Below are 20587 nucleotides of genomic sequence, written 5' to 3'. Positions count from 1 at the left end.
GACAACACTCTTCATCCTATTACAGCATGTGTGATTATTAATTTCAGCCTTGTGTTTTTTTCCTTTTTGTACCTAAGTTTCTATAGTTTCAATTACTTTCAAGTTTACTAATAAACTACAATGTCTTCTGCTTTTAAACACATTTAATGAGTAGTTTCATGTTCTTTGTTTTACTTGTTCTTTGTTTTTGTTTAGGCGAGGCAACTCTTGGTTGACCTCACTGATTGCAAGGACATTGTCAGTTTATAATCCCTTATTTTCTATTTTTTATGCCTACAGCACCTGGTCTTTCTAGGTGATCTCCCATCCAAGTACTAACCAGGTCCAACCATGCTTAGCTTCTGAGATCAAACGGGATCGGGCTTGTTTAGGGTGGCATGGCTGTAGACTTTGTTTTTTGTTTTACGTGTTCTTTGTCCTATATATTCTTTGTTTTAATATTCTATTTCTATCCTTATTAGATTCATTTATCTTTAAATACTTGAAAACATTGAACATAATTATACAACCTCTTTTAATGTCCTTATCTACTAATTCCATCATTCTTACCATTTATGTCTTTTTTCTACTGTTAATTTTTCTCTTTTAATGAGTTGTATTTTTTTCTTCTTTGCATGTATTTGCATGTCCAGTAATTTTGGTAACTTTATGTTGATGAGGACTGAATTTTGTAGTTTTCCTTTTGAAAATGTAACAGTTTATTCTATCAAGCATTTAAGTTAATTATAGAGCAGATTGATATTTTCATAGCTTATTTTTCAGCTTTGTTAGGGTGAGTTAGAGTAGCCCCAGTTTTAGGGCTTAGCTGCATTACTGACACAAGACCTTTCTATGGCCCTCACTCAACGCCCCAGGTGTTTAATGACACTCATTCTGTCTAGTTGAAATGTGAAGAGTCTTCCAGCCCTTTATGAGGGCTAAGAACTATTCAGATTATGTCTTTTTTGTTATTCTTTTCCCAATCTCATGTTTCACCGTACACATACGAACGTTGGTATTTATCAACACAATCGAGGGCATCCCTATGTGAATTTCTAGAGCTTTCTCCATGCATTTCTCTCCTCCCCGTTACTCTTCATTGTAAATTGCAGCTACTTCATTCTTCCCAAACTGGATTTTATCTCCTCAAATCCGGGGACCACCATGCTCTCCTTGATTCACCATGCTGTCCTAGAATCACTATAGTTCTACGCCCTGCATCATAATCCAGAGAGTGCTTCCACACCAATAACCAGGGTATTCCTCCAGCTCCCTCTTTTGTTTCTCTCATCTCATGGATCACAGTTCTGTATTCTGTTTATAATACCTGAAAACTATTACAATTTTTGTTCAGTCTTCTAATTGTTTATGGCAGAAAGAAAATTCTGAATCCAGTTACTCTATCATGACCATAGGAAGATACTTAATATGCATTTTGATAAACAGTTTCTGTAACAGAATTTTTCTTTAATGATTAGTGCTTTTTGTCCTATTTAATTAAAATCCTGAAGGCAATTACTTGTTTTCTTCTAATATCTTTATTGTTTTATTTTAACAATTAGTCATCTGTTCTGGAAAGTATTTTTTTTTCTGTATTTTGAGTTAGGGTAAAGGTTATTTTTTATATAAATATTCAAATGCCTTAGTTTATTTATTAAAAACATTCACCTCTTATTAATGAACTGCTATGTTTGCTTTTACATATAATGTGACTATATATATGTTGGCTTATTTTGGGCTTTCTCTATTCTGCTCCTTAATCTGTCTATTTTTACACCACCACCACATTCTTGGTTATTGTAGCTCTATAATAACCTAGATAGACAGTATAAGTATTTCAACTTTGTTTTTATTACAAGATTGCCTTGGCCATCCTTGGCTTTTTGCATTTCCTAATGCACTTTAAATTCAGCTTGATGGTTTCTGAAATAAATTAATACAGACATACACACATAAATCCTGATGCCATTTTTATTGCAATTTTATTGAATCTAAATTAGAATAAGAATAAGTGAAGTCTTACCATAATGAAGTTTCCAAAACCTCACGTAATTTCTGTCAATTGGTTCTTGAATTTTAGTAAAAAGATTTTGCATATCATTTAGATTTATTTCTATATACCAGATGTTTTTGATGTAATAAATAATACCTTCATCACAACATTTTTTTCTATTCTTTTGCTGCTGGTACATAAATGTACAATTGACTTTTGTTTATAATCATCAATATAGTGACATTGTTCAAATCACTATTAATTTAATAGTTTTTAAATTATTTTGGAATTTCTATGTACATAATCATCTTATTCTACGAATAATGAAAACTTTATTTCCTTCTTAACTACTCTTACAGTTTTCTTTTTTTCTTTTTGGCTAAAGACTGACCTAAAATATTAAATAAAAGCTGTGTCATCATCCTATTCTTAATCTTGAGGGGATATTTTTAAAATTTGACACAGTGTATAATTTTTTCTATAGGTTATTTATTGATATTTTTCTCAGATTAAAAAATATCTATTTGTAATTTTTAAGAAGTTTTCTGATTGTTGTTTTGTTTGTTTTAATCATAAATGAATGTTGAATTTAACCAAATGCTTTTTCTGTATCTAATGACCTTTATTTCTTTATTTAATAATGTATCAGATTATATCGATTGATATTTTTTAATCTGTATTTATCTCCCTGGAATTAACCTCATTCAGTCTTGTAGATAGAACTTTATAATTTCTGGTAAAGCATCTTGTCAGACAAGTTGATTATAAACACAATGGAGTTTTCTTTGTTTTTTAATTTGTCACAGAGGAAGGAGCTTATGAACACAACAATTCAGGTAAGTCCTCTGGGAGGGACATTTTAGGGAGGAAAATGGCTATATAATAGTCATAAGATTGGTTGAAAATAATGCAATGCCTGGTTAAACATCACAGACTCTGTGAAATCAGTTAAATGACGTTAAGCTATTCCTAAAGTGGGACACTGTTAGGATTTTAGGAGGGGCTCTTACATTTGTTAATTTCTATCAGAGAATTGCTGGAGAATTTTATCAGAAATGGTAATTACTTCCAAAAGGAACACCTAATCACATTAGATCATAACATTCTTCCAGGTCATGGAGAATTATTTTTAATGTCAAAAGAATTGGTTTATTAATTAAGAGAGTCATGAAAAGCTATGAAACCTGCCTAAGATTTCATCCAGTTGTAGAACAAAAGAACTAATTCACAACAGAAATTAGTTCTTTTGAATAATGAAAACTTTATTTGAAAGTGATAGTGGAAAAAATAAAGATGTTATTTGTCGGTGTCCTATTGCATCCTGCTGATCTTGATACCATGGCACATACCCTTTAACCCACCCCTTACATTTCTAGTTATTTGACATAAATGGATAATCATGTATGGGTCACATATAGCTATTAAGATCTTCATTGTAACTTGGCCTATATCAAAAATAAGAAAATGAGAGAAGGTGGCTGGCAAGTAGAAAAGAAAAAAGCAATACTTTAATGCTTATTACCAAAGGAATGATTATACAATCAGGATCTATCAATAAAAATCATTAATTATCTGCAGCTATTAAAATGACTACTATAGAAAATTTTCATTAACGTTAATACTAACCATACACTGTTAAATGAACAATCAAAAAAAGCATATTTCAATATGCTATATTCTCATTAAACATAATGTATGTACAAATAATGTAGATAAAAATCACATATATAGTAATGCAAAAAGACTACGTTAAATTATTTCTAAGATAGTAAACTATTTTTATCTTTTTGTACTTTTAATATCTTTCTTAAATATTTTTTGCTTTTATAAAAAGAAAAAATAAATATTACAATAATGTACTTTGTTGTAGTGAGACACAAATATAGCCTTTCCATATTATCTTAAACCTTTCTATAAAGAAGCCTTTCTCTATGTGAAGCAAATCTTTAACATGCTTTACTGAATATATATTGAAAGACCAAGTGAGTTACTCCATTTAACTTCATATTTCCTACACTGCTTTATTGAGGATACAACTTAGTGTATTTTTATTCTGAGCATGTCTGCCATGAGTAGAACACATTATTTCACCATAGCCAATGACATTATTTGGGCAAATCAACTAACCAGGTAACCCACTGAATGCAATTTATCCAGTTCTCCTTACAGTTGCTAGAAGTTCTGGAACTACAAAGTCACTGGCCATTTCTACACAACAATTCTTGTTACTCTATCAAGCATTAGAAGTTAAAAAAGGACAGGCATAAGAATGCAGTGGACCTAAGTGTCGTCCAGTCAATGATGGCAACAGTCCTGAAAGTACAGTAACAATTAGGCAAGTGCTTGAGTGAATAAATCAGATTCCCATTATAAGTTTGAAGAATGTGGTGCCAAAACTCAGTAGCCAGCTGCCCATCTGCAAGCCACAGCTTCTACAGAAGCCAGGGATGAGTACAAAGTGCTAGATGTCATCAGTTTCTTTCATTCTGGCAGGACTCTAATTAAAAAAATTATTACTGAGTGTTTTGAGCTCATTGTGTGTCCTATTGGTTTTTATTATCACTGCATATAATGTCTTATATAATTGACAGCTGAGAAAGAGAGTAGATATTTTTTCTCATACGCAAGATGAAAATCAGTTCCCAATTATTTGTATATATGTTTGTTCATAAATGATATCTTAAATTTAGTGGTACTACACCTCCTGACTATTAGCCATTATTGTTTGCAATAAAATAAGTTAACATAAAATTTTATTTCCAGATATTCCATAATACCTCAACAACATATATAAATCTTTGTCACTGAATGATAAAATATTTATTGAATGCATTAATAAAGCCCTAAATATCCAGTTCTCTAGGATAATGCATTATCCTAGATAAGATATTGATCCAAATGATTGGAATATCACTCTTTGTGTACTTAGGTTTTCTTTGATAGCTTTGAAATATGATTGTGTATTTCTCCAACTATTTAAGCCATCATATGAAATATAAGGTAAACATCACTGATATATAGCCCAATCTTTATGATGGTCTATAGATGTAGAAATTTACACCATTGGATAGAGTACATACTGACCCTAGACACCTGTTTTCTCGAGGAAAAAAGGTATGATTTCATTCTTTCTATTTATTATTTATACTTTTCTTTTAAATGTGCAGAACTGAATTTGAATAATCATGGTACAGAGAGCTTTCTGCATATACACACAAAATTTAGAAAATTATCTTCTTGACTATTGCCATTAATAATCTTTGTAGTATTATAGTTTTCATAATATTATTTACAGTATGTTTATCATCAAAACAATGTACCATAGCCTCTTTCTTATTAGTTTGATCTCATCTTCTTTCTCACTGTCCCTTGTTTGTAGATAGGGTATATAAAGGCAATTAATTATTAGCATTAGTAAATTGTTATGTAGTGGATGGCTTACAATTTTTTTCATCTAAAACATAGCATATTGCTACACATTTTTCCCAATCTAATTTCTTTTATGTTTAACTTTTAACAAGCGTCATAGGTGCTAGCAAGGAATGTAACAGCGAGATGAAAAAGAGATCCTGGTAAATACTTAGGTCTTTCAGCTGGAACACCAAAGAAATACAGACCAGGAGTATGTACACCAGAAATAGACCAATGTGCTTGTAAAGACTGAAGCCCAGGTCTAATTTGATAGATTTCTAATCAGATTGATTAGATTACAATAACAAGCAATAGCTCAACAGCCTGCCAGTAGCAAATTTTAATTCTCTCTCGAGGAAAATAATAATTCAGAGATTAAATTTACGTTTATATTTTTAAGCTTTATATCTGGCATCAATCAAAAATAATTAGGTCTACAAAGACACAAAATATTTCAGAAAATCAAGAAGAAATAAAATCATAACCATAAGATATACAGCCATTGTAATTATAAGGTATGAATTTTGAAGGAACTGTGTTTTATTATATATGATTTATTATTTAAAATAACATATCAAACCCAAATTCCGCATCTAAAAAATATTATGAAACTAAAAGACAAGGTAGAATTTTAGAAAACTGTAAACTACTTAAAAAAGGAAATCAGAAATAAAAAATGTGATGACTAAAATTAGTAATAAAATGAATTAGTAATTAATGAATAAAAATTTAACAGCAGATTAGATATTACTGATATATATAAACTGGAAAGTTGAATATCTATACTGAAGCACAGAAAGAAAAGAATGGAAAATGCACCAAAAAAGAGCATAAAAGAAATATAGGATAGTCACACAAAAAGGTCAAATATATATGTAAGTTAAGATTAAAGATCTAAATATGAAAGGTAAAATAATTAAGAATGAAATTTCTTATTGAATTAACAGTAACCATTCAAAATTAATAAAAATGGACTACAGTAAAATGAGGAACACATGTTAACCAAAAGACATCGTTAATATAGTGAAAATACAAATTACAGAATGGCAAAAAGATATTTCTAATATTTACAACCAACAAAAGCCCATAACTGGAGTACATTTTTAAAAAACTTTGAAAGTCAATAAGAGAAAAAATTGAGAATACAATAAAAAATAAATGAGCAAAATACTTGAGACTTTGTAAATAATCAATAAATATATAAAAAGTTTGCTGTCCCCACAAATACCAAAGAAATTAAAAAGACTAGCCATATCAAGTGTTGGCAAAGATAACGAGCAACAGCAATCATCATATCTTACTGATGAAAATGAAAACTGATATAACCACTTTGGAAAATTGGTAATAGCTACTAAAGTTCAACAAAAGAATGCTTTAGGACCCAGCAATTATCCAAATCAGTACATACCCAACAGAATTCTGTACATATGCACACCAAAGACTTGTGCAAGGATGTTCATCATAGCACTGTTGAAGCTCCTATTCACATCCCTAAATATTTGTTGCAGCACTATTGCAATAGAACAAACTAGGAACAATGAAAATAAACGTTCATCAAACTAAATGTCTATGAATTGTGGTATATTCATGGAATGGAATACTACTCAGCAATGAAAAATAACTGAATTAACCACAACATTCATCAACCACGATGAATCTCACGAATATAATGTTGAGTACAAGAAGCCAAACACAAAATATAACATCAAATATGATTCCATTTATAAACAGCTCAAAAACAAGCAATATTAAATTGTGTTGTGAGAAGTATGGATAGTACGTAGCCTCTGGTTCGGGGAGGAATTTCTGAAAGAAGACATGAGGGGGTATCTGGGATGCTTTCCTCACAGATTTGGTCACTTTATGAAAGTTTTTGATTTGTATAGTCTTCTGAACATATGTCTTAAATCAGTAAACATTTATTTAAAAAACATTTTTAAGCATGCAAAAATAATCTGTGGTATTAAAAATCAGAATAGTAATAAGCATTGAGGAAGGGGCTGGGCAGTGCTTGGGAGTGAGTATGAAAGAGGCATCCAGGATGCTGGTAATATTCTCTTTCAGGATCTGAATCTTGTTTACGTTACTTTTTTTTTCTAGAAATTCTGAGCAGAGACCTTTATTTTCTTTAGTTGTTATTGCTTATTAGCTCTCATTATATTCCTCTATATTATTTACTTTTCAATTTCTTTTTTTTTTATGGTGATATTGGTTAATGAAATCCCATAAGTTTCAGGTGTCCATTACTGTTTTAAGTATGATTTGTAAATTTTTCTATATTCTTTTCATTAAAATAGTGTGGATAACTGTTTAAAATACATATGAATTTTGGGAATTTTTCTTTGTGTGTGTTATCTTTCACATATTTAAAGTGTTTAAAAACAATAATAGCACCTTCATCCAATTATTTGCACTGATAGGCAAGAACAATGTCAACAATATAATTAATATTAAAAACTTTATGCTAGGCTAGCTCTAAATATGTATAACAACAGAATGAGGTTTTTATTATAAATATATGTGCTTTTTTTGGTGAATAATATGTAGGTGTGACCTATCTGATCTAATAATCTCTGGCATCTGAAATAAGAGATGAAATTTGAGCCCAAGAAACTGAACTATTTAAATTTCTATGGCTTGAAAATAATTTTTGCACTCTGCAACTCTGATAGAAGAGAGCTTTAATTTTAAAAATAGTATGTATATAATAGCATTGGGGTAATTAACAGCTTAAGTCTAAATTGTGGTTTCTCCTGGAATTTAAATCTATCTCGGTCTGCCTAGAATACCGGTGAGTGAGACCATCAGAGAGCCAGAGAAGTCTCTCTGAAATAACAATCATCTAAAGAGATCATTACCACAAATATCACAGATAATTCAGATTCACATTTTCTTCTGGCCCAGTGCCTTCCACTCCTCAGATGACTAGAGAAATGGGATAGAAGCGAAAACTGAATAAACACTCAAACACAAACACACGGTATAACAGAGGAACGAAGTTGCCATTTTACGGGAGTCAGCTCTATGATGTTGATGGGAAGATATTTCTCCTGCTTTGGAACAAAGGCACTGGCATATTACAGCATAGTCAGATGAGGACAGAAGGATACAGAACCATGGCAAGCATGGCTGACCGCCCATTATCAGCACCAGTTGGCCGAAGGTGCTAGCACATGACAAACACCACTGTATTTGGACATCTCTCTTGACCTTGGAGGGGGCTAGAGCTTCAGTCACCATCAAAGAGAATAATAGATTCTGGACGTGACTCAATAATGAGCCCTTGGGTCAAGAGTGAAGCCCCTTGTGCAGGTTGATAGAATGTAGGAGATTATACAATTTTATACAGGCTGGGAGAATTGAGTATGTAAAGCCCATATGACTTAATATGAAAACAAAACTTTACTGAGAGTATTTTATGAAGATAACTCTGGAATCGCTTAGAAGTATGTCGGGAGGCCGGAGAGGATGGAGAAGAGTTTAAGGATTCCTTAACTGTTGAGAGTTGGAAGGCAGTCAAGAATATTAACATTACCTTAACCTCGCTGCATCCTTAGGCCGATATTACAAAACACAGATTATATTACTAATGAAAATGAGCAACTTGATTTTATAGATTTTTTCCCTTTATGTAAACATGGCCAATTTTCTAATTATCTAAATAAAAGTTATGACTCATCATTCTCTTACATATTATACCTAATGAAGTAAAATTCTTAAGCTGAAGCATTTTAAAACTTTCCTCATTGACATTCTTGTCATCTTTGTAAAGCCTAACAGCATAAAATAACATCAAATGCCACATGCAAAGCATGACATAACCTACGAAGGGACTGTGTAATCCCTTTTCAAACGTATTGCTCAGATGCAACCAGCATCAGAAATCTGTAACATTTTGAACGAGGCTATTACTCCAGAATGTGAAAACACACAAAATCAAACTGTCGATTCATTTGCTTTTATTCTTTGTAACCTTAGAAATAGTAATGCCTAAATTCTAAACTTCCAAAGTATTATTAAGGGGGAAAAATGAATAAAGAATACATCTGGGTAAGACTATGACGAAAATATTGACTAGAATATTCAACTCTTTCCTCCCTGAACCTAAATGAAAGGGTTAAAAGAATGTAAATTTAAGGGAAAGTCTACATCAGCATCAGTATACCAATGACGTCTATGAAATTAGTGTTATTTCTAACAGAAATAAATCACATTGGAGCTGAAATAAAAGATGGGCCTAACAGCCAAACATAAAGGTCTTTTCCAAGAAAGCAAGAAAAGCCTAGAAGAAATCCTGGCAGAATTGCAGTAACTCCTAAAACATAGAGAAGAAAGTATTGGGTATGACAACAGCAGAGTTTAGTGGAAGAGAATGCCTCCGGAATCTCCTCCACGTTGTGCATCAAAGCGATCAGAAAGGGATGCCATGGAAAGAGCAAGTGTGGCCATGGCAACCGGAGTCAGTGGCAGCCTGCTGTCCCCTGATGCAGCAAGACCTCGCCTGGCAACAAGGATCACCTTTGATTTCCCCAGGCAGGGAGAACACAGAGCTTGAGTGGGAAGTAACAACGTTCCCTGAGGTGGTATCAGAGGCCCCAACTGCCCACACTTCCAGCTTCCTGTTTACATCTTTCAGATTATAGACTCACAGAACTGCCCATAGAAAATTATATTAATGTATATCCACAAAAAGACTCACACACTAGAATATAGCAGTTACTCATCATAGTCTCCAACCACCTAAAATGCCCATCAAAAGAGGATGGATGAACGAATGGTGTTACATATGTGCAAGAAAGTGATGCTCATCGAAACAAAAAGCATAAATGCTGATCCATGCAGCAACATAAATGAATGGATAAACTTTATTTTACAAAAAGGTACATGCCAAAGAAGCCATTTTTATGAGAATATCCATTTTTATGTGGTTCAAAACTAACCAGTGGTGATGGAAATTAGAACGATTATCTACGGGGAATTGGCTGAATGAGAGTATGAGAGAATGTGGGGGGTGATGCTAATGTTTTATGCCATGTTATTTGCACAGGTATGTTGATTTGTCAAAACTCAATGGATTTAATTCCTAATATGTGTGCAGTTTACAATATGTAAATTTTACCTCAATTTAAAAAATTATCTCAATACCATGACTCAATTTTATGCCCATTGTTTTATAAATGTGTGGCACCCCTCTAATATTATAAAGTGATGTATAGTATGCATTTTCCTGTGCATTTACTTTAAACTTGGCTTAATTATTTCTATATTCTTATTTTTTATTGGACTAATTTCTTCTTTACTTTATTCTGAGGGGTGTGTGTGTGTGTGTGTGTGTGTGTGTGTGTGTGTGTGTGTGTGTGTGTTTAGAACTAAAGGGATGATTCTGGATCCATTGTACGACTTTCCCTTTTGTTTTTCTAAAAGCAACTCTTTTATCTTTTAATCTCAGTTAAAACATACTACAGGGAAATTACCAGATATGAACAAAACTAGCTTTTCTGTTGACTGCACCCATCCAAAACAAAGCTGCTTCCTTTTGGCTAGACTAAAATCACAAGATAAGAATTGTTAATTTAACTGCTCCAGTGATTTTTTATGAACTGAATGCTTAATAAGTTTAGAAGGAAAAAGAACTTCTATTTTTATCTTGTTATTATCTTATTCTTGATACTCCAAGAGACCCATTTATATGGTGACTTTATGTAAAAAAAATAAAATAAAATAAGGTAATCATTTCATCCCTATCAGTTTCAAGATAAATGAAAAACAAATGTTTTTTATTCCTTGCTCTCATGTTATATTAAAAATTTTACCCACATTATATTGCTCTTGTAATAAGTCCTAAAAGATACATATCTTCTAAAAGTAGATATCAAAAGAAAAAAATTATGAAAAGAAGAAATATGAGTCATGCTTATTGAGTTATTATGTTTAAAGAAAAATATGTAGATGAAAACTGCCTAAAAGATTTAACATCATAAGACTGATATAAATTCCATGAAAGCTATTCTGACTTCAGCCTTGCTAGTTGTATTTCTAAAGTATCTACATAGTATAAGGTACAATCCCCATTGACTTGGCCCTCTCTGTCACCCTTAACATTCAATCAATTATTATTTCCTATAATCACACTTTCAACACTGTCCAATATTTGTTCCTTTCTGTGCATTCCCAAAGCTGTCACCTACTTCAGGTACACTTTTCATCACTCCTGGATTATTTTTAAAATTTCCTAGCTGCTCCCCACATCTCTAATGCACATAAGGCTGCAGCATGAATCTTGCTAACCACTATGTCTTAATCCACTTGGGCCAAGATAATAAAATAGACTGTGTGGCTAACCAATAACAGATACTTATTTCTCACAGTTCTAAAGGCTGGGAAGTTGAAGATCAAGGCACCAGCAGATTCACTGTCTGGTGAGGGTCCACTTCCTGGTTCATAGATGGCCGACCTTTCTCTGTAATCTCACATAGCAAAAGGAGTAGGGGAGCTCTGTAGGGTTTCTTTTATAAGGATGTTAACCTCATTCAGAGTGCACTCCTCTCATGACCTAATCAGCTCCTAAAGGTCTTACCTCCAAAATACCATCACAGTGGGGATTAGATTTCAACATGTGAATTTTGTAAGGACGCAAATATTCAATCTAGAGCACACCAACATTACAACATGGAGCCCACTGCTTTCCTGCTCAAAAGCCTTCAGACCTTCCTTATTGCCCAATAAACTCCAGCTAGTCTCCTAGGACAGATGCAAAACTGGCCCCAAATTACCCAGTCACCTTTGTTTTGTCTTAACCCTCCATACAGTCATACATTTAAAAGCTATAACTAGAAATTATTACATAATAATAATAATTTGGTTTTTCTGGTCATAGAAAAACCATACTGTAGAGCTGTATTAAAAAACATAAGAAAGTGACTAATTTTCCTGTGCTCCTCACCCCATTCCTAAGTGGAACTACTGTTAACATTTTGGTATCTATTCTTCCTCCCATAAACAACATATACCTGCATATTTTATGGGGCTAGAAAAACCAAAGTAGACCTGTGTTTGGGGACTTGTCTTTTCTCATATAATTTTTGATTTATTTTCAAAGTTATTTGTGACATCTTATTCTTTTTACAATTGTCTTTCTTTCATCAACAGGCTGTACCATAATTTATTTAATTGGTCTCTATTAATGGACATTTAGACTACTTCTATTTAATACTTTTATACAATATTTGATTGAATATTTGTGTATCTATATCTTAAATGTACCTGCGCAAAAGTATCTGCAGTTTTTCCAAAGTAAAATAATTATATCAAATGTCATGTTCATATTTATTTTGAAAAATATTACCTTAAATTGCCTTTTAAGAATATCTCACCAATTTATAACTATTTCCCACCTTATTCCTTCATAACAGTAGGTAATATAAACTACTTTCATCTCTCCACTCTAATAGGTAAGAAATGGAATGTCATTTTTAAATTTCTGTTTAAAAAAGCATGAGTGTTCAAAAATGAGCTTGAACATTTTGCTAATGTCAACGGGTCATTATATTTCTTTTTTGAACTCCTTTTTACTCTCTGGCCAGAATTTATGGAGTTGGTCTTTTTCATATTGATTTCCATAAGTTCCATGTAAGCTAATCAATTTCACTATTTATCATGTCAGATATAAATAATTTCCCTATTTTGTTGTATGTATTTACATTCAAATGACATTTTCTCTGTTTTTGCCATAAAAATAATTTTTATGTCACCAAATCTCTCAATCTTTAGTTTATGGAAGTAGCTCTCAGATTAGTGTGCATACAAACAAGATAAGATGGCTATAATAAATACAAATTCTAGTAAAAAAAGAAATCAAGGTTATACTGGTTACATGAAAGATCTGAAAAGCTTTCCTTTTTTCTCTATCCCCGAAATAGTTTAAACAGATTTAGAAACATATTTTCTTTAATGCTAAGAAAAACTGTTTGGTAATATTATCTGGTATTGTTATTTTCTCATATGTATTAGCTCTTTGAGAATTATGTCATTTCTTTTATTTCTTCTAATTATTTTTTCTCCCTTCGGGTTTCAATATTGATAATTTACATTTTTATCATAAGGCATATATTCATGTGAGTTTTTATATTATTTTTCAAGTTTTGTGTAATTTATTTTAATTTGTAATTTTATATATGTATTTGTGTCTATTTTACTTGTTCTTATATTTAATCTGAATATAACCAAAATATAAGACCACTATTTCATAGCCCCACACTTAAGAAATGAAAATGCCATAAGTTAAAGATGGAAAATGTTCCCACAAAAGTAGAGAGAATTTTTTTATAGTTAAAGCATTTTCAGTACTTGAATTGTTCAAGAAAAAGGTACATTTGATAATACATTTTATAATTTTTAAGCCAAATATACAAATTCAAATTTCAGGACTTATTCCTAAAATTTAGAAATGTGCATAAATTTCATGCTATAAATAAAGGAAAAGAAAGGGATAAAGAAATTTCATTAATCCAATGGAAAGCTAGAAAAAGAATAGCAAAGCATAGAAAATCAAGGTAAATAGACAGAACAAAATAATATAGCAGAAATAAATCCAAATATATGAATAATTACAATAATATAAATAGAATAAATGGCTTTTAAAAGACAGATAGCTATAAATATAATTTAGAAACTGAACTGTATACTATTTATGAAGTTTACATCTATAGTGTAATAATGCCACAGGAAGATTGAAAAGAATAATAGTACACTTAAAATATCAGACAAGCTAGAAAATGTGATAGAAATAAAGTAAAAAAAAAGTTATTTCAGAATAATAAAAATAATATATTTAAGAACAATTAATAGCTATAAGCTTATGTAGACATACTAAAACAGCCTTTAAAATGTAGCAAACCAATTTTTACGGAATTAGCCAAAGTACAATGATAATCCACATAATGGGAGTTTTGCACAAGTCTCCTGACAATTAATAAATCAAGCAGATGAAATACTAGTAAACATACAGAAGATTGGAACAGTATAATTAACTAATTTTATCTATTGATCATATATACATGGTTGCATCTTATAATACATAATGTACATGAACTGTAAACAAAGGAAAAACATTACCATTCCATAGAATGTAGAATGTGAGAAAAAATGAACACATTGAAATTACAAAACACATACACATATAACTTTTGAGTTGAAGAAGAATCATAGTGGCAATACTACACACTGAAAAATGATGAAAATATTTATATCAAAATCTGTGAAATTTAGGTAACTCATTTCTTGGAAGGAAATTGATAGTAATAAATTCTTATAGAAACACAGAAAACTATTAGCAAAACATGCACATGAAGAGGTTAGAAAAAGAACAAGGAAACCCCAAATAAGAAAAAGAGCATGATCTTTTTCACAAATACTGAGGAAAAATAAAATAAACTTAACAAATATACCTAAAACCTATTTGTTTGAAAAAGTTACTTAAATAGATTAACTTCTAAGAAAACTTCTTCAGAAAAAAAAAGTAGAGGCACAAGTAAACAATGCGAGAATGAAAATACACTCTGACAAAACAATACACAGAACAATTTTATACCCATAAATTTGAAATTTGAACTTAATTGCAAGATTTCTTAGAAAAATAGTTTGTCTAATCTGACTGAACACTTACAACATTCTTCTGTTTATTATTTTCTGACATTAGCTGGAGTAATAAGACAAAGGAAAGAAATAAGGATTAGACAGGAAGAAATCAATCTCACAACTGATATGATTAGGTACAGAGAAAATTTAAGACAAAAAAATTATTAGAAGTAATAAAAGTCAGTGAGTTTGATGAAAATAATAATTGAACATAAAAGACACTTTTTATAATTATAGCAAATAATATAAGGTTTCTAGAAATAAGTGTACTAAAATCTGTAGTGGAACTATATGGAAATGCTATACAATTTTATTAAAAACATTTTTAAAAACTTATAAATTAAGTAGAAATATAATCATGGACACAAACATATAATATGAAGATATCAAGTCAGTAAATTATAGACAAATCAAATGTAATTATAATAAAAGTTCTAACAGAATTTTACATGAGTTTAACGAACTGATTTAAAAATATATTTAGAAGAGCAAAAGTCAAATATATCCAAGACAATTTTGAAGAAATATTAATTTTGACTGGTAGAGAGTGTCTCTACTGAATATCAAGGCCCAAGATAAAATTAAAGTAATAAAGCAGAATCATCTTGTCATAGGAATAAACAAAAAGACTAATTGTACAAATAGAGATCCAGAAATAAAAAGACTCTCAGGAATACATGAGCCAGAGATAATATTAAAATTACAAACAAGGAGGAAATAAAGGGACCATTCAATAAATAGTGCTATGAAAATTGATTACTCAAATAAAACAAAATGAATCCCTGTGACACTTTGCAGAATCATCTTGTCATAGGAATAAACAAATAGACTAATTGTACAAATAGAGATCCAGAAATAAAAAGACTCTCAGGAATACATGAGCCAGAGATAATATTAAAATTACAAACAAGGAGGAAATAAAGGGACCATTCAATAAATAGTGCTATGAAAGTTGATTACTCAAATAAAACAAAATAAATCCCTGTGACACTTTACACAAATGCACACACACACACACACACACACACATCCTTCAAGATGGATTAAGACTTAAAGTGAAAAAAACAAGACATGAAAAAAAAATTTTTTTTAATATAAAAGAATATACCTATTTAAAACCAATGTATAGGTGACTTTTTATTTAAAAAAATACAAATTATGAATGATAAAGGGATAAATTGAACTACATTAAAATGAAAAGCTTTTAAATATCAAAAGATACCATTTAAAAAGAAAAACTGCAAGACAGGCAGAAGATATTTGCAGTGCATACACTTGATAAAAAATATTTGAATAAAGAATGTGTCAAAAAGTGAGCTGAATCAATAAGTACAAATAACTCAACAGAAAAATAGCTAATGGATATAAAAAAGGAAATTCCAAATATGTATGTGAAAATAAGTTTAATTTTATAAAACTGAGGAAAAAAGAATTTATAAATTTATAAATTTATAAGATAAATTTATAACATTTATCCTGGTCAGATAAGCAAAATTAAAAAGAAAAAAAATCTGACCATCATGGCTGGGCAAGACTGGAGCAACTGGAACTCTTATACACTGTGACAGGAAAACAAATAGCCATGGGCAACCTGGGAAGCAATTTGACAATATCTCATAATATTGAATAAAGCTCTATCATCCAGCAATTCTTCGTCAAGGTGTATAACCTAGAGGAACTGTGGCACAATGCACAAGGAAACACACACCAGATTATGAAATTGTTCATTGCATCATTGTGTCTAGAAGACCAAGAACAAAACAAAACTTAATATTTCACTAGCAGATGTATGGAATGTTCACACACTGAAGTAATATAAAACAGTTAAAAACACATTAATATAAAGCAGTTAAAAACACATTAACTAGAGCTATACATATCAATATGAATAACTGTCAAATTATAACCACTCTCCTATAGTTAATAATCATTATTGCAAGGTCAGTTTTTGTGAGAGAAAGCTATTTGATTGCATCTTACCACTTCTAAACAGTGTGACCACATGGGCAACCATGAACCAAATTTATTGGACTGGTGACTTACCTCTAAGACTGAGGCAGAAAGGAAATTTTCACATGCATGCATTCTGCTTTTCAAATTTATTTTGAAGTCTTAAAAATCAAAGTCTCCAAACAGAGAGCATTATCAAAATTTGGTATTCAGTTGAATGTTTACTGATAAAATTTTAACAGATGATTTGAATTACTTCCATGTCATTAGCATTAATTTGCTTCTGTAATGATTTCTGCATCATTTTATATGCAGTAGCACAATTGCATAAAATATAAATACAAAATTGATAATAAAATGCACTATAGAAAAAGTCTGTTATTTCCAATAATTATTTTTGACTATAAAAATATACTTTTCAAAACTATAGCATATAAACTAATGATCGTTCTTTTCTATTATACTTCTCCTATAGAGAGATGAGAAAAACTAAAATATTTAAAATGAAAATAGCAGAATAACTGTCACAGTGCAGTCTTCTTCTTTCTAAAGGTTTCCAGGTTCCAAAACCATGAGAGTCATTTTTAGCCTGGAGCTTTAACAAAGCATAAAGGTCATTAATGGAAGGTCATTACAACAAACTTCCACGGGAGAATAATCAGTTATGTAGAAATTATTTAAATGACCACAGAAGCACATGCCAGTTTAGCTTGATGTTTTGCATGATCCCTGTTGAACACTTTTCTACTCATTAAGGCAATGCTTTAAAAAGCTCACATTGGGAGGAGGGGTGATACATTTTAATTTTTAAACTTTGTTAGTTTAAGAAATTAAGAGAGAATTTACCATCATCACACACACACACACACACACACACACACACACACACACACACACATCCCTACCTTTTGGAAGATGTATATCTACTTTAGTTTAAATCTTGAGCAAGAGATTCTCTTATCCCATTTGAGGCTATATTGATGAGAATTTATCTCCACATAATTTAAAAGACATCCCTTATTAGGTATATGCAATTACATTTTTTCCCCCTCAGCTCTAAAATGATAGAAAGATGACTACTTCTCCCAGGTTTGTTGTAGAAATAGAAATTTCGCTAACATTTTATGTGTAGCATTTAGTAGGGCAGCAAGAGGTATTACACACCCCCCATAATGATACCTTTTTTTTTTGTTAGAGATTACATATTATACTAATGTACAATGATAAATATTAACCAAGCATTTTTTTCTTCTTTAAGTTCAGTTCAGTTTAACAGCATTGACTTAACTCCTACTATGTATTAGGCACCGTGATAGGTCAACAAGAAATAATTTAGGCCATCAAGTAATTCAACGTCTAGTAGAAAAGACACTAGGAAAAATAATTTTAATAAATGATAGGATACAGGAATTCCCAAGAGCAGAAAAACTTAATCCAACAAAGTGATACATGGAAGATTTTAGACAAAAGGTAACATCTTTGTTGCATATTCAGGGATATGAGAACATGCTAGATTTTTTTAGAAATTGAGAACAATATTTTAGGCAGGAAGCACAGGCTGAGAATATATGTTTGAGAAATATAAACTCTTTAGTTGGGTAACAAGTACAAGGAGTAAAATGTTGGGCACGGATTAGGGAAATGAAGCTCTTGATATAGGCAAGGGCCAAGTCATGGGGACCTGATATGATAGGGGCAGATACGAGTAGCCTTAGATGAACTTTTTTAAAGGTCAAATTTATTATGGATGGCTTTTTCTGGTTGGTGGATGGAATTTGCAAAGGTCAAGCCTGGAGAATGGGATACCAATTAAAGAGTTACTATAAAAGTTTAGGTGAAAGAGGTAATGAGAGTCTCAAAGAGATGATGAGTAAGGGCAAGATTCTAGAAATATTTAGGAAGTAAAAACGGAAGCACTTGAATGAGTAGATTAAAGGAGTAGATTAAGATGACTTTTGGATTTCATGCTTGGGTGGCTGGGTGGATGGAGATTTCTGAAGACCAGATTTGGAGTCCAGAGAAAAGAGAGTGATTTGGGCAGAGATGATGTTCTGAAGACAGAAGGACAATGAATATACAGGTCCAGCACCCAGCCTCTCACAGTCTGGAAAAGACATAGATAAGGAAAGCAAATTGTTACCATAATGGGCCAGCATTCTAAGAAGTATACTAGATGCTATGAAAACTCAAAAGAGAAAATGCTCGAACTGATATTTTTATATTAATCAAATTTCCAGGTTTAAAAGGAAAAATATATTTAAAAATTAACTTCATAAATTAAAGTAAGACACTCTATTAAAACTCTTAAAGAAAAATATTTTGATCTTTCTCAGCTCGATCTTTACATTAAGAGACAGACTTTCATTTTGGTTTGGTTTGGGTAAGTTCATTTTTGAGTTTTGCTCCCATTTTCCTAAACAATATAACCTGGGTTGCAGTAACATTTAGAAAGAGAAATTGGTGTTTGTTTATCAGAGCAAATAACAGAACATCTGTTATTGCTATAAAATTTAAAGGAAAAAATGCATTTGAAAAAATTTAATTCAGTGTATGCTTTATTTCTTGTAAATCAACAGAGATCAAATTTAACATGTTTAAATATTATTTTTGCAGTATTTCCATATACAAAGCTGAAAAAAAAAACGGAAAAATAATTTTTAAATTTCTTGCTTTTCTCCTTTTACTCCTGTGCAGAACAAGTACGAAAAGCTATTTTTATGCATATTCTCTGTACAAAGTGTAAATGCATCCTTTTCCTTGAAAATGCCAATATCTTATCTCCATGTTTTCTACTTTGCTATGGAGGAAAAGAAGACTATTTTATGGATTTACATGCCTTGCTCTGTTGCCCTAGAGATGCATATTCAACAAAGAATAAAAAGGTTTAGAGAACGAAGAAGCAGTCTTAACTCATGGGAAGTCAAATCGGAGAAGAATGTTGCTAACATCAGTTTCATTGGGATTCATAAAGGCAGTCTCCATAGCAACATCATTTTCACAAGACATAAAATACTGCATTTTATTTTATTTTTTAATGGAAAAGCTGAGGGTCAGATTATCATTTTTTCCCCATATCTCATTTATCCTCTACCCTCACACAGGTCCGATTGCATTCAAAAGGAGCTTTATGGACATAAAAGATGGCTCCATATTTAAGTGCAATAATACTCTTAACTGAGTTTCTTACAGATCTATACAGTGTTAGAGAGTATGGGATAAATCTGAAGGAAACGACTCCTGAAATTGGAAACGTATTTATTACTTGACCCTCACTCTGAGAACTTAGGAACTAGTTATTTTAAATGATTGTGTAAATCCAACAAAGAAACTCTTTTATGAGTCAAATGAAATTCAATTTGTATGAATTGAATAGCTTAGGAAAACATTTGGCCTCTTTCTGTTTTTCCACTTGCTTTGAGGATTAAGTTTAGAAGGATGATTATAGTTTTAATAAATTTTCATTAATAAAAATGTGTTATCCCTTCAAGTATTGCTGCTTTTAAAATGCATTTCTTTTTTCTTCATGAAGGATTATGGTGGGAGAAGAAATGTAGGGAACAATTGCCAATAATTCTTTATTTATTAAGGTATTTAAATGATTATTCTTAGAAAAAGTAA

General features: G+C 31.2%; 1 pseudogene; it reads right to left on the bottom strand.

The window, feature by feature from the left end:
• Nucleotides 1-270: 270 nt before the first annotated feature.
• On the bottom strand, nucleotides 271-389 carry LOC112476833 (annotated as a pseudogene).
• Nucleotides 390-20587: the final 20198 nt, after the last annotated feature.

This window comes from Pteropus alecto, unplaced genomic scaffold (assembly GCF_000325575.1).
Source record: "Pteropus alecto unplaced genomic scaffold, ASM32557v1 scaffold81, whole genome shotgun sequence".
NCBI classification, from domain to species: Eukaryota; Metazoa; Chordata; class Mammalia; order Chiroptera; family Pteropodidae; genus Pteropus; species Pteropus alecto.
Note: the sequence above shows the minus strand (reverse complement) of the source record. Positions and strands in the feature narration are given on the sequence as shown.